We start from the raw sequence: 25234 nt of genomic DNA, 5'->3' as shown, positions 1-25234 counted from the left end.
CAGCATACGTAGGTAAATACACTGAATGCTAATGGTTTTATAATAGTCTTATTAATTCACACACATAGTTAATGTTTAAGATAAACTCCCCATCTTTAGAGTAATTTATGCATTCCACTTTTATAGAATTCCAATTGAATGAATATGAACATAATCATTTTGCACAAATGTTCTCTGAGGAGTGTGCAGAGAGTCTGAGGCAATGCTGAGGCTCCCCACAGCTTTATTCATAATGGATCAGTCTATTCATTCCTTATTAATTTAATGGAGTACAACTGAGCAGTCTAGCAGCTTGAGCTTATGAGTGTTTCACAAATGGGGCTTTTTGCCTGTAATCGCTTAATCCTACTGGCTAGGCCTCATAAATTGAATAAAGGAGTGAACTAGGTTTTAATTAAGTCTAAGGAATGAGCTTGTCTGAAAGATACTACAGCCTCTTAAGATCACAGTGGTGAAGTGTGTTTGTCCAGGAGCCTGGCGGGGGCAGGCAGCCTGGGTTAGTTAGGGTAGAGACCAGTTGCTTTGATGTGAGGTATTTGTTAATACCTTTTCTTTTTAATTAAAAATCCATTTTCCACTGTCAGTACCATCCAAAAGCATAAGCGAGAGAACTGCTGCAAACCTGACTGGTTTGGGGAAGCAAAACTGGTTTGGGATTCATTCTTTCTGACTCCATAAAGCAGCTCTGAGTCCAAGGCTGGCAACCAGAGAACAAAACATTTGGCCAAGCAGTTCTGAGCTACTCTGTGTCAGGGTCTAGAGCCTCCAGTTGAGCCAAATGCATGCAGAACTCAGAAGCAAAAGCACAAAGTGGGGAGTTGAGTTCTCACTCCCTTCCAGGGGTCCTATGCGTAAGGTCAGAGGTAGCTGGCCCACAGCCTGCTCCATTGCAGAGCACAGCTTTCTGCCCCATGCATACCCATGTGCCAGCTCAGAAGGACTAACTCAGTGCTGGTTTCCAACCAAATCTGAGCAAGACACACAAACTAAAGCTCCTCTCCTGTGCTCCTCTGAGAGAAACAGAAACAGAGAATCACACCTCTTGCAAAATGTATTAGCAGCCATTTTCGTTTAAAATTCAGCTACTGGGGAAGCAATTCTGTTCCAGGTTGCAAACTGCCCTGGCTCTCAGCTGGGTTAGGACAGAGGGGCCTTCAGTTCCCTGCCTCCCCACAACAGCCTCTATAGGCCAAAAATCACCTTCTACACTCCTCCAAACTATCTGCTGAGGATGTATCGTATACAGAGAGGATTTTGAGATTCGTGGTGATGTAAAAGTTTTCCTGATGAACATATTCCATCTCCTCCTCTGGTAGGCCCTTTAAGTTAGCTGCACTGAATACAGCAGAGGTGCAAGGCTCTGAGCTCGGGTGCCCTTCTCCATCCTGGGACCAAGGCTAGAATGTAAACAGCACTGCATTCTGTCGTAAAAACCATCAGTCTGGTAAATCATCACCCAGGATGCAGGATTTTCTTCTTGTAAATACAGATAAAGAACAAGATTCTCAGGAATCCTTAAGCAAGGGTTTTATCTGTTAGTTGTGTTGCAGTATAATGAAGGGAGACAATACACTGTTTCTCCTGTGATTTTGCAGTTCCAGTGCAAAGTACCCAAATGTAACCCAGGTATGGTTTTCACAAGCCCATGCAGCAGCACACTGCAGTCCCAACAACAGTCAGACCCTTTTTGTTGAGAGTATGATGTATATACATGGCAGAGAGAGCCCCTGACCCCAGACTCCCACCTACAGGCAGCATTTTACAAGGCTTGGCATTCATTTGTCATTTTTCTTCCATACTCAAAAATAAGAAATGAGGAACTGTAGGGCTGGTGAAAGGAAGGCTAATTTGCCTAGCTTGCTTCTTGTGGGTTTTACTGAATTATGCTGCTGCCCCTGAGTCATGCTTTGGTATTAGGTTTTAGCTGTAGGTTTAAGTTATGCCAAAGGCAGGAAGGAGATGAATTTTAATTAGGCACCCATCTCTCGATGAATTCTCCTAGGATGCTTTGAAAGTCCAGGCCCTTGAGCTGTCATGTGTGTGTGCGCGCCTGTTTGCTGGGCATGTTGTATATATTTGTGCATACACAAATCTACATAAATAAATAAAACGACACGATCAGATGTTCAAAGGCATTCAGTCCTGAGCAGCATCCCATTGTTCTTAACAAGGGTTGGTGCCTGCTGAGCTCCTCTGAAAAGCCAGTCCAGATCTCTGTCTCTAGGGAACGCTGAACTTTATACAGCTGAGATGAACGTACGCCATTTCTGAGGAGAATTAAGTTTTAATTGCTTCACAAGATCTGGATCTGAGTGGGGTAGAACACTGCATCTCACTAACCGGTTGGCTGTTCAGTTTCAACCCACCTCTCCCATCCTGGTGATGTCTCCAGGCACCACAGCAGCTCGAGTCCAAGGGCTCCTGTCATGGCAGTGGCAGAATTCAGAATGGCTGCTGCAGATGGGGTAAAAAAGAATTAAACTAACACACCAGAAGTGCATGTTAAAATATAAATGCAAGCTGTATTTATTTAAAGGCTTGTTATGATTGCTTAGTTACAGTTCTTAAAACAAACAAACAAACAAACAAAAAACAACAAACTAAAACACCCTAAAAAACTGCATTTTAGTCCTCTACGCAGCTTGTGTTCTACGCACAGCTAAAAAGGCAGGCCAGGCTCATCGCGGAGTGAGGGACATACAGTGGTCACCATTATCAAACAGGTTCAATTCAGGACCTGAGCCTATTTTCTGCTTAGAAAATTTAATCAAAACTACTGAAAACTCTTTTTTAATTATTCATACAAGCAACAAACAAGTGGGCCCTGGTATGTGAATGTGAAGGAGTGGAGGCCTCTAGATGTGCTTCTGAGAGCGCTCCTCATGGCAGCAGACTCACTGGAGTTCATCTCCCCAGGGTCAGAAAGGCAGATTGCTTTGAAAAGCAGAACCATGAAGTTGCAAAACCACAAAATCTGACAGAGACTCAAATGATATCTCTCTCCATTAAAAAAGAAGAAAAGACTGGACCCCATTAGCAAGCATTCAATGAGGGGCAAAAAGCTGGCTGGAGCAATTCAGTGTCTGTACTTTGCAGATGAAGGAATTGCACCACCAGAAGATGAAGAGCCAGTGGAGTCTGACAGCCATGAGTGACCCTGAAATGCCAAAGCAGACATTTGAGCTGGTCTTTGGACTCACAGATCCCTCAATCCCAAGCAACCTCCCCGGTAGCCAACACATCTATACAGCTCAACCCTTCCCCTCTCACCTCATAATAAGATCAGAGCCCCTCCATTTGGCTTGCCATGTGGGTTGCTGTAGCTCAGCAAAAGAGAGGATATGTGTGAAGAAAATCTGTGGAGCTGCTGGAACATCTCACAGAGTTGGCAAGTCAAATGGATCATTCCATATCCTTCCATTTTCAGTGTGAGTAGTTAATGGGGAAATACCTCTAAAGTACTTCTATATGTAATAAGAGCAAGGCTTTAGGCACCCATCATGTCAGCAGTCTGCTGCATCAATGCATAAAGCCATCCGTATCGAAAGTATTACTGATCTGTTTTCAAAAAGGGTTAGTTTTCTCACAGTTTAAACCAATGGCACTTAAAAGAGATAACATATAATAGACTGCAACATTTTCCAAACTAGTGCAATTTTTAAGGTGCTGCTAACACAGATCTATTGACTGATTTGCACTAATTACTTACAAAAGATGCTCCAGGGCGAATCGCACGCTCTCACTCAGTTGACAAAGGAGGTTGTTCAGCAGTTGACAAGGTTTGCCCCTCTGCTTGGAAAGCTGCTGGATTGGAAAGAAAATAAATACTGAACTCAGAGAAAATGGAGAGAAGATGCAGTCAAGCCAACACAGAACTGCCTTCATGTTGTTAATTGTCAACACAAAATTCCTCTGGTTTTCATCGTCCTGCAAAGGAGAAACGCACAACTGCTGTAAGTGTTAAATCTGTGTAAGAATTAGTCCTAAAGTGCTAATTTGTTCATCTTCTTGTAAAATACATTTTGAATTTCTGTGCACACAGCACTTTGGACCAGACAGGTTCCAAGGCAGGTACCTCCTAGGAGGAACATATCCCTGGAAAGCACAAGGGGTCACCCCCTTACTTTATTTGTGCATGGGAACAAGGAAATTGTACCCAGCTATCTGCACTAGGCCAACTGATCTGCCCAATGGGCTCCAGAAAGAGGCTGTAGCCAAATGCAGCTCCTTATCAGCAGCATCTAGGCAAAGCTGTATGCAGGCCCTCATGCTGCCCACCAAGCTTCTTGGCTCACCATTTCTAATTACACAGAAAGCTGCACAGACAGGTGAGACAGGACAGGCAAGTTAGGAGCCTTTTTCACATTCCCACACTACGACACAATATACACACAATCAAAAAGCAATTTCAGTTAGCATTAACAGTGAAAAACAGGATGCCAGCATTGTCTACTGCAACAGCTGTTCAGCATCTGAATGAAATACTGTATCCAGCATTCACCCATCTCATAACATCCTTTTTCTAAGTCTCTGAGGTCACCTAAACACATTTATTGACTTCATTATTTTTATATAGGGGGAAAAAATGGATGCTGCTACAGAGCTGAGCAAATAACTCACAATAAAATCTTTATTCAATATATTTCATCTTTTTTTTTGTTTGCTTTTTTTACTGCTCCTGCAACACAGTGAAATTCTTACATTTACCCATTACCTAAAATCACTTCCTGAGAATTCCTGCAGTAAATTTCTTTATGCTACAAGATGTTCTTGGAAAGTTCAGGGTGAATATTTACCATTAAGTCTGTGCTTATTATTTGGACAAACCACGCGGCACTGTTTCTGTTCTCCAGTTGACTTACGTAATTTATAGCACAGCACAACTTGTGAATTTTACTAGTGAGCATCCACGACAAATCCACCAACAGTTGCTTCGAGTGGCTCAGATTTTAGGACTCATCGATAATTCATTTCATGAGGAGTAAAATTAAAAGGCAGTTTGAAAGGATCATATGCCAGGTGTCCCAACCAGAAGAAACAGAACCAGAAAATGTGAGAGCGGTGCACAAACCAGAGGTTGGTTAGTTGTGTATATTCTGAAATGAATCTCCCAGTGGCGTATTACACGAGAGGCTGGGGATACATCATGGCCTGAATCAAAGACAGCCAGTTCCTCAGATGCCATCAGTCACCCCACGTCTTGTGGCATGAGTCTCACGACATGCTAGCTGATGGACTTACCAAGGAAGGCTATAAAGGATGTTGCTCAAACAAATACATTTGCATGAAAACTATAGCCCACAATGCTCTCAGGTGAGATACATTAATAGGAATCTAGATGAACCCTGGATCGTTCAGCGATATGATGATACCAACTCCTGCTGATACAGACGGGCACTGATTTCACAATATGCAGTTCTGAAAAGTAGATGTGCTTCAGTGAGCTCATATTTGGATCAGGTTTTGAAGCAGGCTGAGGAATTCAGACATCCTCAGGTACAGACACATGCAATTTTAGAGTGCTCTTAGCAATGAGTCTCTTCAAACTGAATGAGGTCTGAAATTTGCTTTAGAAAGCTTGACCCATCCCTATTAAAACAAATGAACCAACAAGTGAAGTACACAGCTCATTATGAGTATAAAAATAATTCAAAGCAAGCCCCCCACTGGCTCAGCATAAAGGGACGGCTCCTTGGTTGGTTGCTCAGGGCATAAGTAGGAATGACAGAGATGCAAATTGTATTGGGGGAACAACAATGCAGAGCTGTGTATGTGGGGAGAAGTTTCATCCTTTAACTGCACACAGGGGATCGTGCAGATGTCTGTTCAAAGGAAATTAAGCCACGGGCTCTGAACAAAAATGTATCTTCTATGATGGGCAGACAGGGTGCCACAATTTCTAACGAGCAAAGTTTTATCCAAATGTTCTCTGAATCTTTGTGTATTTTTCACCAAAGTCGTTTTACGTAATTAGTATGGGAAATCCAAATAAAGCATTACTGGATTTCTGCAATTGCCAGAAACACATCAAAAGAAACAGAAGCCTTGATACGATGGCATGAGATTGACACAAGGAGGTACCGCATTCTCTTGGTTTTGGGCTCCTCTTGTTAATCTTCCTTCCAGTGTGCAACTCAGTAAGTCACAGTGAAGTTCCAAAACTGTCTTCATTATTACACACATACAGGCCTAGCTCTATGCTAAATGCCATGGCGTTTTTATGACATTGTCTGCAAAAGAAGACAGTGCAAAAACTGCTCAAAGAGATTATGGACACTTCACGTGCCCTGTGCATGCTGTAAAGGAATGGCAGGGAGAAGCTCTGAGGCAGCTGTCTGACATCCAAATTCCAGCCATGCTTGTACAACTGAAATAAAGGCATTAGGACACTGTCAATCTCCCTTTCTTTACAATCCCATACTCCCCTTAATACTACAAGTGGTGTTCCAGATGATCACTTGTGAATGTCCCTGGAGACATTCAAGGTCAGACTGGACCTGGCTCTGAGCAACCTGATGGAGTTGTAGATGTCCCTGTTCATTGCAAGGGAGTTGGACCAGATGGTCTTTAAGCACCCTTTCCAACACAAATGATTCTAAAATTCTATTCCATGATTTTAAATGGTGATTCTTTCAAGGACACTCCAGTGGCAATACACAGAAAGAGGGCAAAATCCTTATCCTCCTGAAATCAGTGGGATCTTTGCCCTTGACCCCATGGAGAACCAGGATTCCTTTCCAAGATACTTTGAAGAAAGGATTGCAGACAGGCTCATTCTGAAGCATTAACTTTTGTCTCTTCAGTAGCTGCAGTTGATTTACACCACCTGAGAATCTGACCCTTCAGTGTTACAGGGAGCTCAGACTCACCCTGCTGCTAGCTGGCAGTGCTACTCACCAGCATGCGCTGTGGTTAACAAGAGAGCTTTAACCCCCAGCACTCTCAATCAACACCTTTCACCAGTGTCGAGTTCATATTTTGTTTTGTTTCTTTAATGGAAGCTCACAGAAGAACAAAACTGATAAACTTCCTCTCGCTCAGTCTGCAGGAGCTCAGGATAATATACAAGTTAAATGAAACATTAGGAGGAATAGAAAGCACTTTAGAAAACATGCACTGCCTCTTTAACATTTCAAATTTTTCTTTTAACATAAAATTACAGCATAATATAAGAAAGGAATCCAGCGAGATGCTTTATCACAATACTTGGGCAACTTTAACTCATCTCAAGTGTTATTATAAGAAATAGAATTTACTGGTATGGACTTATATTCAATAGCACTCCTTCCCTTTTTAATGAAATGTCATTATTCCAATACAAATCCTTTCATTCTGCAACCCGCTCCCCCCTTCGTCTCACTATATTTCATTTCCTGCAGTTACGTGATATTATTGCCTTTTTTTTTTTTCACAGCTATTGATTTAGGTGTATATGGTTATTACAATGCAAAATAAAACAGTTCCCCCATCCATTCTACCTTGTACCGTTGAACATTAACTTAATTTGTCTCAAATCTGCATTTGATTTGGCAAGGAAACCATTTATCTTTATGAAGAAAGCCCTCATAAAGTAGGGACTTCAGGAGATCACTGCTTTAAAAATTTAATAGCCTTGTGTCTTATACACTAGAAAAATGAATTAAACCTTCAAATATTATATGTCTCAATGTAACCTTTTTGCATTTCATACTATGTTTAATTTATTATATCCCAGGAAGAAAAAAAAAAACAAAAACATCCAAAACAGATAAAGTCCCACTAGATTTAGGGGGGTAGTTGGTTCTCAGTTTTGTTTTGGCTTGGGTTGGGCTTTATACATTCCAGGACTAAAAGTCTATCAACTTGATATTAGCAGTGGGATGTAGCTGGATGTGGTCAGGCTGGTGGTGGTTGTTCTGTGTCTGATTTTGCTTGATTTGGTTCTCAGTACTGATGAGACTCACTAAGCTCTGAAGCCACCTACAAAGCTGACCTTCCAAGCCGTATGTAATGATTTCTGTGGAACGAGCAAAGGACACGCTTTCAGAGTCTACAGGAATCACCAATCAAAATAATGTATGCATTCTCACTAAATCCAAAATGTTTGGATTGCAATGTAGCGTGTGATAACTTTGGCATGACTGGTGAAAGAATGAGGTAGGAAGAAGAAACATCCATGAGTGCAGTGGAAAAGTTCTGCGTTAAAGAGACGGTCACTGCATGACTAATCTGATGAGAACTGCTCTAGGTATTTGTGCTCCTTACTGGGAGAAAACAGCATTTCACATTGCCACATGCATACAATCGTTCTGAACATCTTTAAAATACTTGTTTTCCTTAATTCAATGTTTTCCTTAATTCAATGCATTCTTCTACTCTAAACAAGAGCTTACAATGAGCATGCAAATCTGACCATGTCCTTATACAAAGCATCCTCAGCTTGTATATAATGGGAAGTTACCCAGGATCTTGGATCGTGAGCACAGGAGGGCTGGCAGCAGTGATCCTACAGTTCCTTGCTCTTCCCTCCCATCCATTCTGCCCACTTATACAACCCTTCTGCGCCCTCAGACCAGAACAATCTTAGCCAAAGAAAACATGAGGTTTCCAAGACTGATTCTTGGGAAGGCCAATGTCACCAATGCAACTCATGGTAACAGTAGACTTATTCCTACTCTGAGGACAGACAGCTCATATGGCTCGGTCTTGGTGAATACAACATCAAGTTTAACCCCTACTTAGCAAAGTAGAAACACATCAACAGGTCCTCTCAAGCCCAGAACTAAAAGTCAATGAAACTGTGAGCAAAAATCAGAGCACTTATTTAGATGACAAATTATAAAGGTAATACCTAACTTTAGGAGGTTGATCTTAGAAAACAGAGATAAAAGACACAATTTTAATATATTTTAATATAGTACTCAAAATAATTTGCAATAGAGGTTAGCACTCTCAATAGCGAAGAAGTCATAGTCAGAAGATATCCAGAAAGAAGAAAGAGCTTCAAGCAGAGTGGCATCAAGAAAGAACCAAAGTACACTTAAGCAGAAGTAAAAGCATCTCATAGGACTCCCTTAGGGAAGCCAAGGAAGTGAAGGGAAGGAGGCAATGAAAGAGCTAAAAGTTGTGTAAGCTGGTAAAGAATGAAGCTCATAATGCTAAAATCTAAGATAAATTCACCATCCGGACTACTTCTATCAGTGTGCACCGCTACATTACTGAGCTATATTATTTGGTGCACCTAAGTTTTATTGATTTTACAACCATAAAGTAAACAACAGACACTAGAAAGGCACTGAATTGGTCTCATTACAAATCTCCCTGCCTGCATCTTAGAACATTCTTAAGCTGCATTTAGCAAGCAACCTGGAAAGAGCTGATATACTGTGTAAACACATTAGAAACATGACTGTATTTGCCTATTTCTTCCCAGTAGGTAAAAAAGGGCTGTTTTCATTGGAGGATCTCCAGAAGTGAAATCAGAGCACAGCATTGTGATTAGTCAGCTCATAGTGAATTCCCAGTTTCAGTAAGAATAAGTAACATTCTAATTTAGAGCTGATATTTGACACCGTACGAGAGGGGAGGGGTTTGCTTTCCATTTTCTCCATGGACAACAGCAGTAAACTGCAAAACTCCCTGCTAAAGTGTGTGATCTTTGGAGAATGCTAATTGACCTACTAAAGTTGGCTTATTTTATTCGATGAAATTTGCTTATCACAGGCCTCTAGGTGCTTTACACAAACAATATAAATGAAAATAATGAATAAACCAAATACCTAAGCGACAACGGGGACCACATCAATAGCTATCTGCCCAACAGAATACGGCTCAAAAGAAACTATATTATAGCATCTGATCATCTCCAAAGAGGGAACTTTCCCCCCTTCTGAGGTTTGCTTTATTTCTAAGCACGGGGGGATTTGTTAGTTTGAGGCAGATCAGGAATATCCACCCCTTGCAGACTGCAGAGCACGGCAGTTCTGTGAGTATGAGCACATGCAGAATTGATGCCATCCCGTGGGTGTAGAAAGTGGATACACAGGGAGTGCAGATCCTGATGAGAGTTCCTGCACTGCCAGGACAGAATTCCTTGGTGCAGTGGCTGAGCTCACAGCACAATGCTATGAAGCTCTCGGGCACCCTCCTGTCGATTCCCTGCTCTCATGCAGCACATGGGGCAGGCACACCAGCACAAAAGCTTCTCTCTGCTTTTAGGCATCTTTTTTTGTCTACCTCTTTCTCTTTGCTTTGGTTATATTCTATTTTGTTGTTTTTTCTGCGCATTAGTTTGCTGCCCAGGATGAAGGGAGCAGCTCATGGAAAGGCTCAGCTATCACCCATGTTCTCTCTAGGTCAACCAGGTCAGAAAAAAAGCCTCGTGTAGGAACCTGGGTAGGATCTGAGAGCACACCTGTCACCTGGTGTGAGTCACAGCAACGCTGGAGGGCTACAAATTATGAAGGTGTAAATTTAATATTGAACTAACCAGACTAGGCTCATGCCAGCTAGCTAACAAAACAAAGCTCAGCATGCCTTAATTCACCTGTCTGTCTGGGCAGCTCTTGTTGCTCGCTCTGAACTTGCAAGTCTAAGACTGCCAGAGTGTCTGCTTATCTGAAAGCCTGCTGTCCCAGCACTAAAGACCATGTTCTGTGTCAGGGTCCTGGAACTGCCTGCCACACACACATGTCCTGCTGTCACCACTGCCTGCAGTGCAGGGATCAGGATAGGACAGGAACCTCACCAGCTGCAGAAGTGCAACACCACTTTTACTACATCCACCATTCCCAACAGCAATGTAACTCAGCCAACTTTAAAGGTATCCACTGATTCTTTGGCCACTGACAGCAAAGCATGCCATAATGCTTTTCTTTACATATTTCTTCCCACTTAACAGCAGGTATACTGAGAAACACACCTCTTCTTTATGGATTTAAAAGTTCAGATGGGAAAGAGCCTCATTCAGTCTTTTGCTAACATAATATGAGATACACTTCACAGCTGTAATTTCCTGCAGCATCTAAATGTTTCCTGTTAATATTTTCCATGTTGTTGCTGTTTTTATGAAGAAAAATAAATAAATAAATAAATCACCTTCTAAATATTAACATCTTCAGATGGCAGAATAGAAGAAGCGAACATAATTCTCTGAGACACCACATACAAATCCAGAAACAGATCTGAAACCAGATTTCCCAGCACTCTCTAAATTGTGTCACAGAGGACAGACCAAAATTCCAGTCCAACCTTCTGCTTTTCCTCACCCAGTGTTCAGATGTTGTAACTTGACCTCAGTTCCAGCCAGAAGACAAGCCCCATTTCTGTGCCGTAACACAGAACCGCGTACCTTTATTTTCTCATTTATCCAGACTAATTCTGCTCTCTCCTCCTCACATTGCCATGGCACATAATAATCACACCATTGCTTATAATGCTTGGAGGAAAAGCTAAGCTCCTTTTCATGGAGAAAAAAAGAAGTTAGTGACTTTTAGGACAACTGTGCTCTTGGATTGAAAGGTTTCATCTCAATGGGAGCTTTGAAAGATAGGGAATGCTAAATGCAATTATGCTATAAAGTAGCCAAAAACAAAACTAAGAAAAAAACATCACACAAAACCCTGGATTTTAGTCCTTTGGTGGTTCTTGGCCATACTCACAAATTCCATTTTATGCCTTAATGAGTGTCATACTGTGAGCAGCTAAAGGATGGGGATGTCTACCAAGACAGTAGAGCAGAACTACTCCAGAAGCATGCCCAGCATTCACCAGGAGTTTTATTGCCCCAGAGAAAACTGGAAAATGCCTTACCATTGTAGAAAGCAGCAACATACCCAGTAAACAACTTCTGTTATTATGTTGTTCCTTTGTTTGCGCTGCCTGGAAGGCAGAACCAGTTCTGATGGTTGGAGCATTTGTTTGGCTATGCTGGCTGCCCAACCCAACAACTCAGCAAAAAGCACTGGGCTCATTCCTCTTCTGGTGCTTGTAACCCACAGGTGTCAGCCTTCCCCAGTAAGTGGGGAGTAAGTGAGAACACACGTCTCACTATTGACAAGGTCTCATGCATCTCTTTAGTTGCTAGTTGTTCTGACTAGCACTGTCCTCCACATATTAAATCAATTAAACCAATAAGACTGCACATGGACACATGTGAATCTCACCATCCATTCCCTGACGTGGCATTCTTTATCTCTCTGCCTTTTTCCATAGGTCTGGAGGTGTTTTTGCCCATTGAATGAACAGCAAAGCATGGGGCCCCTGGCTATTTGCACATCGATCCCTTTGAGTGCCATTACTGTCTTCTCCAGTGTGAGATCATACAACCACACCTTCCAAGCTCTCTCAATATGTTGATTATTTGGATGCAAATCCACATTTTAAACACATATGAGCAAAAACCAGAGAGCCCAGAGTCTTTGCAAGTGTCCATGACATGAAAGACTTGCAGTGACTTAAGCTATTTTCCTTGCTGCCACGCTGTCAGATGATTTTCCTGCCATTAACACGTGCCTGCAGAGACCAAACTAATGCTTACCTTTGGGGTGATGTGTGAGGAAATAAACACAATTACTAGCAAGATGTAATCACAATTGCCTTACTATTAAAGCTGCCGTATGCTCTCATGGTTTAGTTAACAATATACGCAGAAGAGTGGAATTGCTTGATGTTCCCAGAAAAGGGGAAAAGAAGGAAAAAAAAAAGATAAATATGGCCTCTTTCATTTATATCTGTGAAAACACAACATTTAAATGCAGAATTTGACTTTCCAAATATCACACCAAAAACCTTTTAACAAAAACAGCAGGGAGAGAAAGCTCTTTAAACCATGATATTCCATGAAGGATTATGAAAATAGAGGTCATTGCAAGAAAGAGAATTGCAAATACAACTTGAAAAGCTTCTCACATTTGTAAATACATCGAAGAGAATTTATTCCTCTCTGGTTTTGCTACCAGAGGATATTTACAGGTTCCCAGGGAAAAAAGAAAAGGAAAAAAAAAGAAAGAGGACATCAAATTTGATATACTCTGTGTGGTGCAACATGCTGATGTGTCGTAGTAACACTCAACTGAGCTTCAAAAGAAATGAGTTTTTTGAGGCTGGAGTTACACATTATGGGCCTGATCCTGACAACACGCTGAGTTCCCTGTGAGCCTCCGCCTGCCCTCAGCTCCCGCTGAATTCTGAGACAGCTTTTGATTTCGTTTGGTGCAGAAGTAATGAGACAACATTGCAGCGTGCTTCACAACAAGAGCCAAACTACATCTGCTCACAGAACCCATCTCACTGGGGCCCGGTTCATTCCTTAATGCTCAGGAGTATAAAACAACAATAATAACGACAGCAATAATAACACAAGTCTTTGTCCCTGACTGTGTGCGGGGACGTTTCTTACCCAACCGGCACAAAAGCCAGGTAGGTGCTTTCACATGTGCTCTGGCTTATCATGGGCCCTCAAGGTTATGTCCCTCAGCCTTTGCCTGACAGGCACTGCTTGCAGCTTTCAGACCTGGCTCAGTGGGGGTTGAGCAGGTAGTTTCCCATACTGGAAAACAAGTCCAACCACTGCTGCTCCATGCAAAATGCCATATGTAGGTTTAACTTTACCAATCAGGCTGTCCAGCGTGGCTTGAACTTCATGGCTGTGAGGTGAAACACTGATGGCTGAAACTAAAGGCAAAGGCTTTAAAGGTTTTAGTAGAACCAAGATTTCACCTTATGATTTCCCTCTATTAAAGCAAATCAAGCAGAGACACAGCTCAACTTCTCACTGCCCAGACATCTGATACCAATAAGACATTTTTACTCTGTCCAAAACTGTATTTGAATTGCATTCCTGGCAGGTTTTGAGATGTGTGATATAGATCTCATGCTATCACATCAGATGCAGTTTCCTTCAGAACTGTTGAACCAGATGTAAAATGTGAGAGACGTAAAAAGTAAAATAAAAACCCTGCTCAGAGTAAAGTGTTTCTGGCATGTGGCTATTATAAATGGGAGTTTTAGATGTCTATCTGCACTCCAGCCATTTAAGAGGGTACACAGTACCATAACTCTATTGGAGCTGATTAGTGCCAGCTACTTGTGATCAGTAGGAATTTAAAAACCAAGGGCTGCCAAACACTAACAATTTAAAAACTGTATGCCAGCAATGTGCTGCAACTGAATATTCTGTAGTGCACTTAATTTCAAAGTAGAGCCATATTTAGAACACTGGGGGGAGGAAACTAATTTATCACGTCCATATTTGCTTTTCAGCACTTCCAACTATGTGTGTGCTGCTTCTTACTGACTAAGAGAACCAGAGGCACAGAAAGAAAGGAATTCTTGCGAGCATGTCAAGCATCAGTGCACTTACACAGACAACAGGTAGAGCTGTAAAGTACTTCTCCCTCTGCATGCACGAAACTGTCTCATTTGAATCTCAGTTGCAAATGTGTGTAGGTACAGAACAGAGTTACAAATGGAGAAAGGTGAACAAGTACGTTGGCAGCAAAGGTGAGTAAAAGCGTGGTGACTCTGAGGGAGAAACAGCTGCACCCCCAGCACATTAACAACCCGGCTCTATCCCACATCCCATAGACCGAACAATCGCTTCCTTGCATGACATTTAGCACCACCTGAGCAATTAAGGGATTCAACCAACTGTGTGTTCCATACAGAGATGGGCAGTAATTCTCCTGTCACTATTTTTATCTCTTTGCCACCCCTTTTTATTCCAAGGAAATGACTCCTGATTTACTGTACAGAGTGAAGAGCCAGCCTATTTCATCACAAGACCACAAAGGCAAGGATTCCTACCTCACAGGGACTCAGATTTTGCCTCCCCTGGAGAGTATGTGTCTATTAGCATCCCAGAGACTCTGTGCTGCTTCAGTTTGTTACTGCAGCTTGAGCCATGCTACAAAGTGAATGTCATTGTGTCCAGTGGCCAAACCAAGAGAAAAGAGAAGAAAAAAGCCATGAAGCCATTTCCTTCAATCACTGGGAAACGAGAAGTGTTTCTAAGAAAAAGAAATCTGATGAGAGGAAAGTTCTGCCTGGTCCCAGGAGAAAGGCGATGACTTTGTTGTGAGCAGCACCCTGACACCAGCTGAGATGCAGAGATGGGCGCTGCTGCTGATGGCCACAAAGGACTGAATCTGCTGTGAAGAAGGCAGCTTCCATCATTCCTGTTCCCCAAGGGACTTCCCTTTCTTTTCTTTTTTTTTAACACAAAGGACTTCTATAGTTTATCGAGCCAAAAAGCCTTACTGAATTGAACTGAGTTAGAAGCACAGCTAAAGTAATAAAAGTGATCTGTAGTCCTTGTAGTTAGTCTGTGTCTCCACAGTGTTTTGTTAGTACCTAACCCCCCTTAAGTAAACAATATATTGAAAACTCTATGCTTAGCCAAGCAACTTGTAGGAGTTCAAGGAAGGCAAATGCTAACAGCTCTTTGATAGGCTGGTTTCCTCCTGCCAGGCATGGGGCACAGGAACCAAGAGAAAAGGCTGCAGAGCAAAGAATGTGCTAATTCCTGGCCTTGCTGACTTCTGGCAAGGGCTGTCTGGATCTGTTAACATCAATGCAATTTGTAATTGCTCATACTGAAGGCATCCTAGTTAAAATGAGCTACTAAAACATGCACGAGATGAGGCTCAAGGCTTGAAGACACGGTGGTAGGATGGAGAGCAGAGATTTGGGCAAGTGGAGTTAAAGAGGTCTCCATGTTTCATATGAAGGAGCTAAAATGGGGCCTGCGCTCCCAGCTGTGAGGATGCACTGAGATCTGTGACTGTTCCTACCTGGGAGCAATGCACGTCCCATGGAAAGCCAAACCCACTGTGCTCACAGGGAGCTGCCATCCACCCTGCTATAGCCCAAGGGCCTGAACAGAAGCCGTGGAGATACGAAACTATTTGTGATGACAAACGCAAAGATTTCTCAATCAGTATTTTAATTAGTGATCCTGCACTGAATTACAGCACCTCACTCATGCACATGCACAGTCTCAGCTACGGCCAATGTTTCACTAGCAGGAAATCCAGGTCTTCGCACTGCAAAGATCACTACAGATTATGTCTGGTAGATGGCCATTGTGAAATCTCACATATTCTTAAAGAAATCCTGTAATTCTAAAAAAAAAAAAACAAAAACCACCTTGATTCTAATGGTAAGTGACATTTTAGCTCAGTCACAATTACAATCAATGTGATTTACCCTTCCCTTTAGTAGCAGGATATGATCCTTAAGTTCATACAGGGTTAAGTTTGTTACCCTCAGAGATTTCCTAATGACTCTTGTTATCTCAGCCCTCATAATGGTGACCGTGTATTATGTTTTCAGCACACATCCTCAGACATATTAGGACATGAAGTGAACCTGACAGGGAGAAGAATATTTCCTTTCTCCTCTGAAGTGCCCCAGGAGGGCTTTCTGCAGGTGACCTCCTCAGACCCTGGCCCTACATTAGAGTTATTGTCCTGAGAGAAGATTCAGTTAAAACACCCAATTCATTTCATATAGTGCTCCTGAGTTTATTCTTAGTGGCAGCTAACTTGTAAAATTTTATTATGGATTCTTCTTTGGTTTGCTTGATGGAAAACAATTATTCTATCATCACATCTAAATGCAGCTGTGTGTGTCTCCAATATACCTTCGTGGAGCAAGCAATTTTCTTTCCATTACTACTTTCAGATAAAATGCTAATTTTGGTTAAAAAGAAATTCAAAATATCCATCCTGGGATGATATTATCAATATCTTAATTTCGATTTCACACCTCTGAATGGCTGTGTTCAAGTTGGTCTGCCAGCCTAAAATAAGCCTGGTGGCTTCTGAACACAACCTGTTGAGCAAGTAACATTATTACTATTACTACTGTTATTATTGTTATTGTTATTATTATTATTATTATTATAGCAGCGTGTTGATTTCTTTTAGAAGGGCAGAGCTCACTGGTTAGGCAACACACAAATGCTTGGTAGGCTTCATTTACACTCAGAACTGTTCCTGCTGTTGACAGACAAAAGACAGTGCCAATGAGTGCTAGCCCAGCAAGGGGAGCTGAAGCACAGAAAAAATGCACCTTCTGCAGAAACAAAAAGCAATCTCTGAGGAAGCAGATCTCGACCAGCTGTACTGGGACAGCCAGCAGCAGAGACCTGTCGTGCTGCAGTGTCCCTGCTTTACCAGCTCTGCTTCTGTATGCGCTGACGCAGCCGTGCTGCATATGAAGCCAGTCTATCCAGAGGTAACTCAGGATACTGTGCGTAATTGTGGAGGGCAGGTGTACCCCATGTACCCCCCATGTGGTTCAGGGGGTGTGGGAAGGGCTGTGCTGCCATTTAGAACCAAGACAATGTCAATGACAACAGAGCTAAACCCATTCAATTCATTTACATGAATGTTTTGAGAGGACTGTAGAGCAAACCTGACTTTGAAATATACCATATATATGCAGTTTCTAGTAGAATTTTCCCTGGCAAAACCATTTGCTATCTACTGAAAAATTCACCGATCCTTGTAGGGCCATTATTCGCATATTTGGTACGTATCAAGTGAAAAATACAGGCCACCAGAAATACTGCACAGTTTCTTCAGTGCTCAACGGTCCAATTACTGTGATGAGGTGGCAGATGCAATCTAGGAAATTAAAGTCAAGCGAGTGCTGCAGAGTTGTATTTAGAATCTGGCTGAAAGCACAAGGACCATTTGAAGCAGCTCTGTGCAAAGCCCATTCACGGGGAGGATTCTTGTTTCATAGCAAGAACCACGGTGGGGTTACAGCCTTAAAACAAACCCACAAACAGGTCTCCTAGAGAAGGTATGCAATGTGATTTTGGTTAAGGCTTAGTAGATTTCCTAGGAAATCACCCAATGTTTTTCATGCTTGCATATGCACTTGAACATCACTTTAGAGGTATGTAGAATTATGCAATACCGTGGATATTATTAACATGGCAATGAATATTAACATGATAATTAATAATATACTTAAGCGTTTGTCATGCAGCTGAGTGAGCCAAGAATGAACCAAATATATTGTACCAACTAACCCCCCACAGTTACAAGACAGAAATGAACAGCATTTTGTAATTATACACAGTGACATATTTTCTCATATCTACTGCCAAAAAAAATATCACTTTCTGGAATTAAAAGAGAGAGCAGCAAATAGAAACAGCTATGTCATCAGCAATTGCAAACATGTTTTCAGCTCCAGCTTCTGATAACTATCCAAAGACGTTCTTTTAATTGGTTAAATTGACAACTGTCCAAAAACTCAGGGCTGTGTTCACTCCTAACAAGTCAAACAGAATCAGAGTGCCAGAGAAGTTTTGCAAGGCGAAGTGAATTAGCAAACCCAAAAGTGAATGGTGCTGCTTGTAAAGGAGCATCTTAGATATTGCAAGACTCTCTTAACATGCGGCCTGATAAAGTTGCCCATGAGAGACAGATGACAGACTGAATTAATGTATTTAAAATACAACCTCCTCTCACAGGAACACTAAGAGGATTGCTTAAGACCAGTCTTCTTAACATGGGGGCTCTCCAGCATGCAATAAAACAAGCTGGTGAAATTCAAAGCAACCCTTCAGCTGACACAGATTCAGAGAACTAGGTTCCAGAGCTTTACAACTACAAGACATCTTCATAGGGCATTACTGTGAGGTGCAGGTGAGATTTCAGTCTGAGATGATGCCTCATATGTCCCAGTAGCTGTGGGAGAAGCAGATGACCCCATGCACAAATGCTCACCTCACTCAGAGGTAAATTGGCTGGTGTAAATGGGATCTACAACATGATCCAAAGGCAGGCAGAGGGAGGCTCGGCCAGATCTCCTCTGCAGTCAAAGAGATATTTCACCAGCCTGATCATGTTTGAACATTAATACTTACTAGCAAGCATTACTGCTTGATAACATCACAGGCAAGCAGGAAAGCAAGGTCTCTGCTCTGAAGTTTCTTATCCAAAGACATTTTGTCTTTCAAGTAACAAACTCTATCCATAGTAGATACTGAAGCCAGAAGAAGACCATAGATTCTAGTAGTCCTGGAGGACACCGAATACTTTCAATATGCAGAATGTAGGCAACCCAGAAACCCAAAATACCTACAGACCATATATGACATGCAGGTAATAAAAACAAAAATAAAAAAGTCAGTGTTAATAGTTTTAATGCAAATAAATTCCGGTCAGAACTGACTTACGTGAGTAGTCAGCAAAAATAAGTGTGTTTATTCACCTGCTTGAACAACCAGGTATTAAAAGCCCATATGATCTAGAAATTTCTGTGCACACATCACGTATTTCTTACATCTCTTACCAAAATTGGACCATTTGCTACTAAAGGTTGTGGGTGTAGTAAGTTGTAAATAACTTTACAAGCCCTAATCTTTAAATTCAAAGACATTGTCATGTTTTTGCTCCTTGAAATCAGCATTTCTCCCTATGATTAGCTGCCTCCTGTCTCCTTGTGTTGATTAAACTATTAAAAATACTAAGAGAATGCTGAACAAAGTTTTTGTGGCCCAAGACCTACCATAGAGATAGGTTTGTGTACATTTTAAAGTATGTGCCAATATGAACATGGACAGTTGTTAAAAACATGTACAGTTTTTCCCAAGCACTACAGCTCCTTCTGAACAGTACAGTTTAATGGCAGAATGCAATATTTAAAGATTTTTAATAGCCTGTTTTATTTACGGTTATTTACTCTGCAGAGTCTATCAATCCTTCACAACCTTTGTGGGCAGTTGTGCAACCTAAGTCAGCATTCGCAGTTTTAAAGAACCTGTCCTTTTTGCAGTGGATGGATCTGCAGAAATCGTTGAAATCAGACACTGCACTCAAAATAAAGTAAGGGTTGAGTTACCTGGGGAGAGCTACGGTGGTACTGCTACATCCACAGCGGATGATTCTGCCTTCAGGATGCCAGTGTAAATCCAAAGCTTGTCCACTAAATCAGCGCTCTTACTCTGTATTTTTCTGACCTGAAAGGAGAGGAAGAGGAGGAAGTAAGACTTCCAACAATTCATTTTAAGATATTGTACCAGCAAGCCTTTAGCAAAAGAACCATTACAATTTACTTTCTCAAGTTTTATGACACCCTCAATTCAAACGCGGAGATACAACCGGTAAAGAAAGAATCCGACAAGTTGCACCCAACAAGCTACTTCAACATAAGTGATTTGGGGGCACGTTTCCCACTGAGCAGATGGTACCTGGGTCATCTCATAATAGCGCACCTCTTTTCTTCCTCTGTGAACTCCTCTGCTATTTGTTTTGAGGTAGAATGGTTGAAAAGAGTTCTCTGAAAATGGTTATGATTTTTGTTTGTTTGCATTGTTTCTGTTGTTAAGCAAAGTTCTTTACATGCTCAAGCTTCTTTCTTGTGCAGATCCTACTACAATAGTATCCCAGATAATATGGCATTACAAACAAAACTGGAAAATATTCAGAGCACTTAAGAGATTTGCAGAGACTCAGACTGAAGAGTGTAAAGTGTTTCAAACAGTTTCTCACAGGCCTATCTATAAATCAGAGATATCAAATTCAACTTTGAATGCGAGAAAGGAAAAAATGAGAGCTGAAATTCATATACTGTAATTAAATGGAAAACACATGCAGAAAAATAATGGAAACATGAATCGTGTTTATTGCATCTGTCTGTTATTACAGGAGGAGTGGCAATGATTAGTAGAAACAGAGTTGCAAAATGATTTCTTATATAATATCACTTCCTGTGCCCATAGGGTAGCTGTAATAAAGACAACTCGCCCTTAGGCAAGGGCAAAGGCAGAAAACACAAACCCTTCTGCTGGAAAATAGAAGCACTCAGCTGCAGAGAAACCTTGCCAGCCAAAGGAGGTGCTGGTTTCTCATCCTTTGAAGATACCAGCAAGCAGTCACAGAACTCACCTGAGAGAGCAAAACTGCTGCCAGGGACCTACAGCCTAGATGATCCAGGTCAACAAAAACCTGCCTCCCAGTTGTCAAGCACAAGGGATGAACACTAAGAATGCTCTAAAAGCCTTAAAATGGTGACTTTTCAGGACAGTACTATACAAACTCAATGAATGGTGCATAAAGATGATACTTTTAGATACACAATGGGAACTTGCCATTGTATGCACATGTGTGTATGGCTCCACATACATAATCCTGCACTGCCTCTCAAATTACACAGCTTGCTAAATATTTGGGGTATTCATTCCCACAAACAACTCAAACAGTGAGGATAAGGTTTGTCTCCTTCACAGTTCACATCCTCTGGTGGCCAATCTTGCCCCTCTGGAATCTCACTGAAGTCAGTGATCCAGCAGCAGAGATGACAGATGAAGCTCGAGATCCACATTTTAGAGTTACCTACCCACTGTTCATACGGATCAGCTCAAGATTAAGATACAAGAGAAGACACTGCAGGCTCAGGTTGATGAGATGACTAAGACAGTTAGCAGAAGCAATCTGAAATCTTTGGAAATGTGCATTTAATTCCACTTCCAGACTCTTGGCTAGAAGGGACAGGCTTGAACTACAGAACTAACATTGTTTTTCAGTATCTGCTGAGATAGTATTAGTAGTCCTGACTCTTTTTTTTTTACCAGTTATGGTACTGAGTGGCAATTCTGCATTCTCACTGCATGGCTGGTTATCTTCGTTGTAAAGAGCAACGTGACAAGTAAAGGTCAGCCAGCAACAGGTCCTACCTTAGAAAATCATCAATCCAAAACAGCTTTTACGTCCTTCAGAGCTCCAAGAAAACATCTCCAGCATTTTGAACTGAGAACAGGAAATCTGCGTTTGATAACAAGCACGAGATGAAGCAGCTCAAGCAATCTGAGATCATCAGAAACCAGGAAAGAAGCCATAGCTGTAACCATCCACTCAAAATCAACCTATCAGCTCTCAAGGAAATAACTGCCATGTTAGTAGCTTTATCATGTTGGGCCACTTGTTCCTATAATAATTAAAATACAATGCTGTAATAGAAAAGTTTCATTTATATTTTGATAGTCAGGTTGGCACTTAACTTGATTTGGGGCTGTTCTCAATTAAGAACTGTTTACGGTCTCCAAAATCCCTTCTTGGATGCTCCTGAGGCTTTGCACCATACAGAGGAGGGGAAAACTGGCAAATCATTGTAGTGATGTGAGAACCATGCAAGGGAAACAGGCAGCAACCTCATGGAATTTGGATTCCAAACCCAACCAAAGCCAGGCTGCACTGAAATGTAAACAGTTTGGCCAACTTCACTAAATTCTAGCATTAGGATTTTCATTTTTTATTTATTTTCCAGCACGTATGGGCCTGACATTGCGTACAACACTCTGTTTCTAAGACAGATCCTCAATTTGCAGAGTTTTCATCTGCGATTTCCCACTCCTACCTACCAGACTGAAACTCCTGCATCCTGCCCACAGTGATCCAGACCCCTATGCTGAACAGGGACCATTGCCACAGCCCCATCAGCACGGCAAGGATGAGCAGCGATGTCACAGCCCCTGGAGACTGCTCACAGCAGGACCTCTCTATCTCATGACATCTCCACAGCAGGGCAGAGCACGGTGCACACCCTCTTATATCACTCTGCTCTCAACAGAGGGAAGGTGAGGACATGACAGAGAAGCAGCAACCCTTCCTCCTTACTTCAAAAGACACCGTGGTGCCACTAATAATTCTTCCAACTTAAGTAACAGCCAGCTTTATAAACAGTAATTAAAGATGTCTCCTGGTGTACCTGCAAAGGAAACACTGTTTTTATTCTCCACAAGGACCACATTTTCTTAAGTGACTTTTCATTAAAGAAGTCAACCTTGAGCACAAAAGACTTAATTGTCTGAGGGACAAGCAGTTACACGTTCTGTTGTATAACCTCTAACAATGCCTCCTAATCATCAGCTGAAAGCTAAAGCCTGAGATTTCAAACGGAAAACCCCACAGTCTTTCATCTCCAACCTTCTGCATGCTGCTAATCAGCAATACTGAAAGGGAGGAAGGACTCACAGAGCAAAGCAGTGTGAGATCTGTTCATTAGTGTTACAAAAACCTCGCTTAGTCCTCTGACATTTATTGGAGTAAACATACCGGGGGATGAATTAAACCAGCATTCACAAGTTCACAAAGTGGGCTGTTCATCTGCCCGTACTTCTCTTTTAATTTTCAATCTTGGAACTGCTCGGGGCTCTCAGCACTCAGCATTAACTCTCCAAAGATTAAGCTTTCTCTAAGTGCTTGCTAGGACTAAAAACTGGTGCCAGTTACAGCCCTGCCCGCTCGGAAGGCCCAGCCTGGGTGAGCTCAGAGACGCAAAGTCACTGCTCTGCCTAATTACAAACCCGAGGCAGATTAACCTTTGATGACTAAATTAATCTTCTAAATAAAATGAATATGCATCAGCCTGCAAATTAGGATTAAATGCTTAGTAGAATCTTTATGCGATCAAGCAGGTTTTGTGGTGCAGATGTTAACCATTAACGTGAAGCAATAAAATCATTCTTTTTTCTTATAATAACACCTAACAATTCTGAAGACACCTTTCATCTGAGAATCTCAAAGGGTTTCATAAACATAATTAATTAACCCTCTCAGCATTTGAGACAAGAGCATAATAACATCCTCATTCAACAGCTGAAGAAACAGAGGCACGGAACAGTCCTGGACCTCGTGCACTGGATGGTGTGTAATGGGGATGTTGGGCGCTTTGATGAACTGATGAGGTTCACACTGGCTGCTTCTCTCACGTAGCCTTCCTGCAGCACTGCAGGGTGGATTCTGACCAGTACAGCCTCATGCTCAGCAATCTTGTCCCCAGCTCACCACTGGAAGACAGCTCATGTTTCACACTGGGTACTGGGCCCTTGGCATGCCTGTTCCTTGCACGTAGCAGTAACAGCAGTTCAACCACAGGAAGACGCAGGTTACAGAAATAACACTTCTTTTTGACTGCTGGTGGAGCAGTTGTCTGTAAGGGAGTTCCTACATCTACATGGAGCAAAAGGTTACATGGGGGCAGGAGGAGCAGGACGTGCAGGGTTGAAACTAGTGATCTTTGAGGTCCTTTTCAACCTAGGCCACCCCATATGATTCCATGATTCTCTCTTTTCTCCTGGAAGATCAGATAGTTGCAGGGAAGCAAGGAAATCTTCCGCTGAGGTCCCCTTCCTGAACCCCTTCCTCCAATGGGGTATAAAACCCATTTCCAAGTGCTTTGCAACAAGGAATTTACATAAAGACGTACATCATGATTTTTCACCCTCACTTCCCTGATTTTAATCTATTTGTTTCCAGCATTATGAGCAACTAAACTTTAAAATTAACTTTGAATTTTAACTATTGGAATCAAAACCAATGTAAAGCTTCATTGAGTTAAGGGCAGGCACAGAGAATTCATACTAATAATAACCGATCTGTTGCTGAGCTTTTGGACCAAACACATCAGCTTCTCTAGTATGTAAGTTTTTCTTCTGGTGTGAAATGATCTGATGGTGCAAATGGCTGTTACTACCAAGGTCTATTTTTTTCAAAGAGTACCAGGTAAGTTCAAGCCAACTGAAATTTCTTGGTTTCTGAAAGGAAGCTCACACTAGAAATGTAGAGGTATTTGACACTATTGACATCACACATACAATTTTGGCATGTAAGATACTTTAACAGCGCTGCACATCAGCCATGTAAAGGCATTTGTTGTTTTGCTGCAATGGCTGCTGAACTCCATGGAAAAATTCCAAGGACTTTAATAAGCTTTGGATTGGCCATATTATTACAGTGACTGTAATTCTTGATTCCTCTTGTAACATCTCAGGCCATGTGAGAAACTCAGGAAAAGCAATTAACATTCCTCCATCGACTTTTGTATTTACATTTTAAATTTACCACTTAAGACTTTAATTCTCCATAAAACTGCTTAAATATACATAACTTCAGTGTTATTTAAATGTTTTATGATCTTCCTGAAATGATCAGCTAATTAAAATCACTTATCTAATTTAGCACCTAAAATTTACCTTCCTTTATTTGGGAGGAATTGGATTTAATGTGCAGCTTTTGTCTGTTTTCTTTGTCAGAAAATCTTAATTTGGAAGGAAAACTGTGATTAAATAGTGGGGGAGGGGAACACGTCTTCCAGGCTGCAAACTTAAACTAGTGGTAATCATTAGCTACCATGTATGACACGGTGAATATAATTAAGAAATAAATTTATTATAGAAACTTGGAATTATCAATTAAAAAGTAGTTGGTGCAGTCCCACAAGGTCCAACATGATT

The 25234-nt window shown here is 41.6% G+C and overlaps 1 long non-coding RNA gene across 1 annotated transcript; it reads right to left on the bottom strand.

Annotated features, from left to right (window-relative positions):
- Nucleotides 1-2418: 2418 nt before the first annotated feature.
- On the bottom strand, nucleotides 2419-19958 carry LOC140257464 (uncharacterized). Its single transcript, XR_011905021.1, has 3 exons — nucleotides 19843-19958; nucleotides 3710-3804; nucleotides 2419-2454 (listed from the first exon to the last, which is right to left on the bottom strand). It is a non-coding gene; the product is annotated as an uncharacterized lncRNA (long non-coding RNA).
- Between the last annotated feature and the right edge of the window lie 5276 nt (nucleotides 19959-25234).

Source organism: Excalfactoria chinensis, chromosome 11, assembly GCF_039878825.1.
Source record: "Excalfactoria chinensis isolate bCotChi1 chromosome 11, bCotChi1.hap2, whole genome shotgun sequence".
NCBI classification, from domain to species: Eukaryota; Metazoa; Chordata; class Aves; order Galliformes; family Phasianidae; genus Excalfactoria; species Excalfactoria chinensis.
This window is presented reverse-complemented; position numbering and strand designations above follow the sequence as displayed.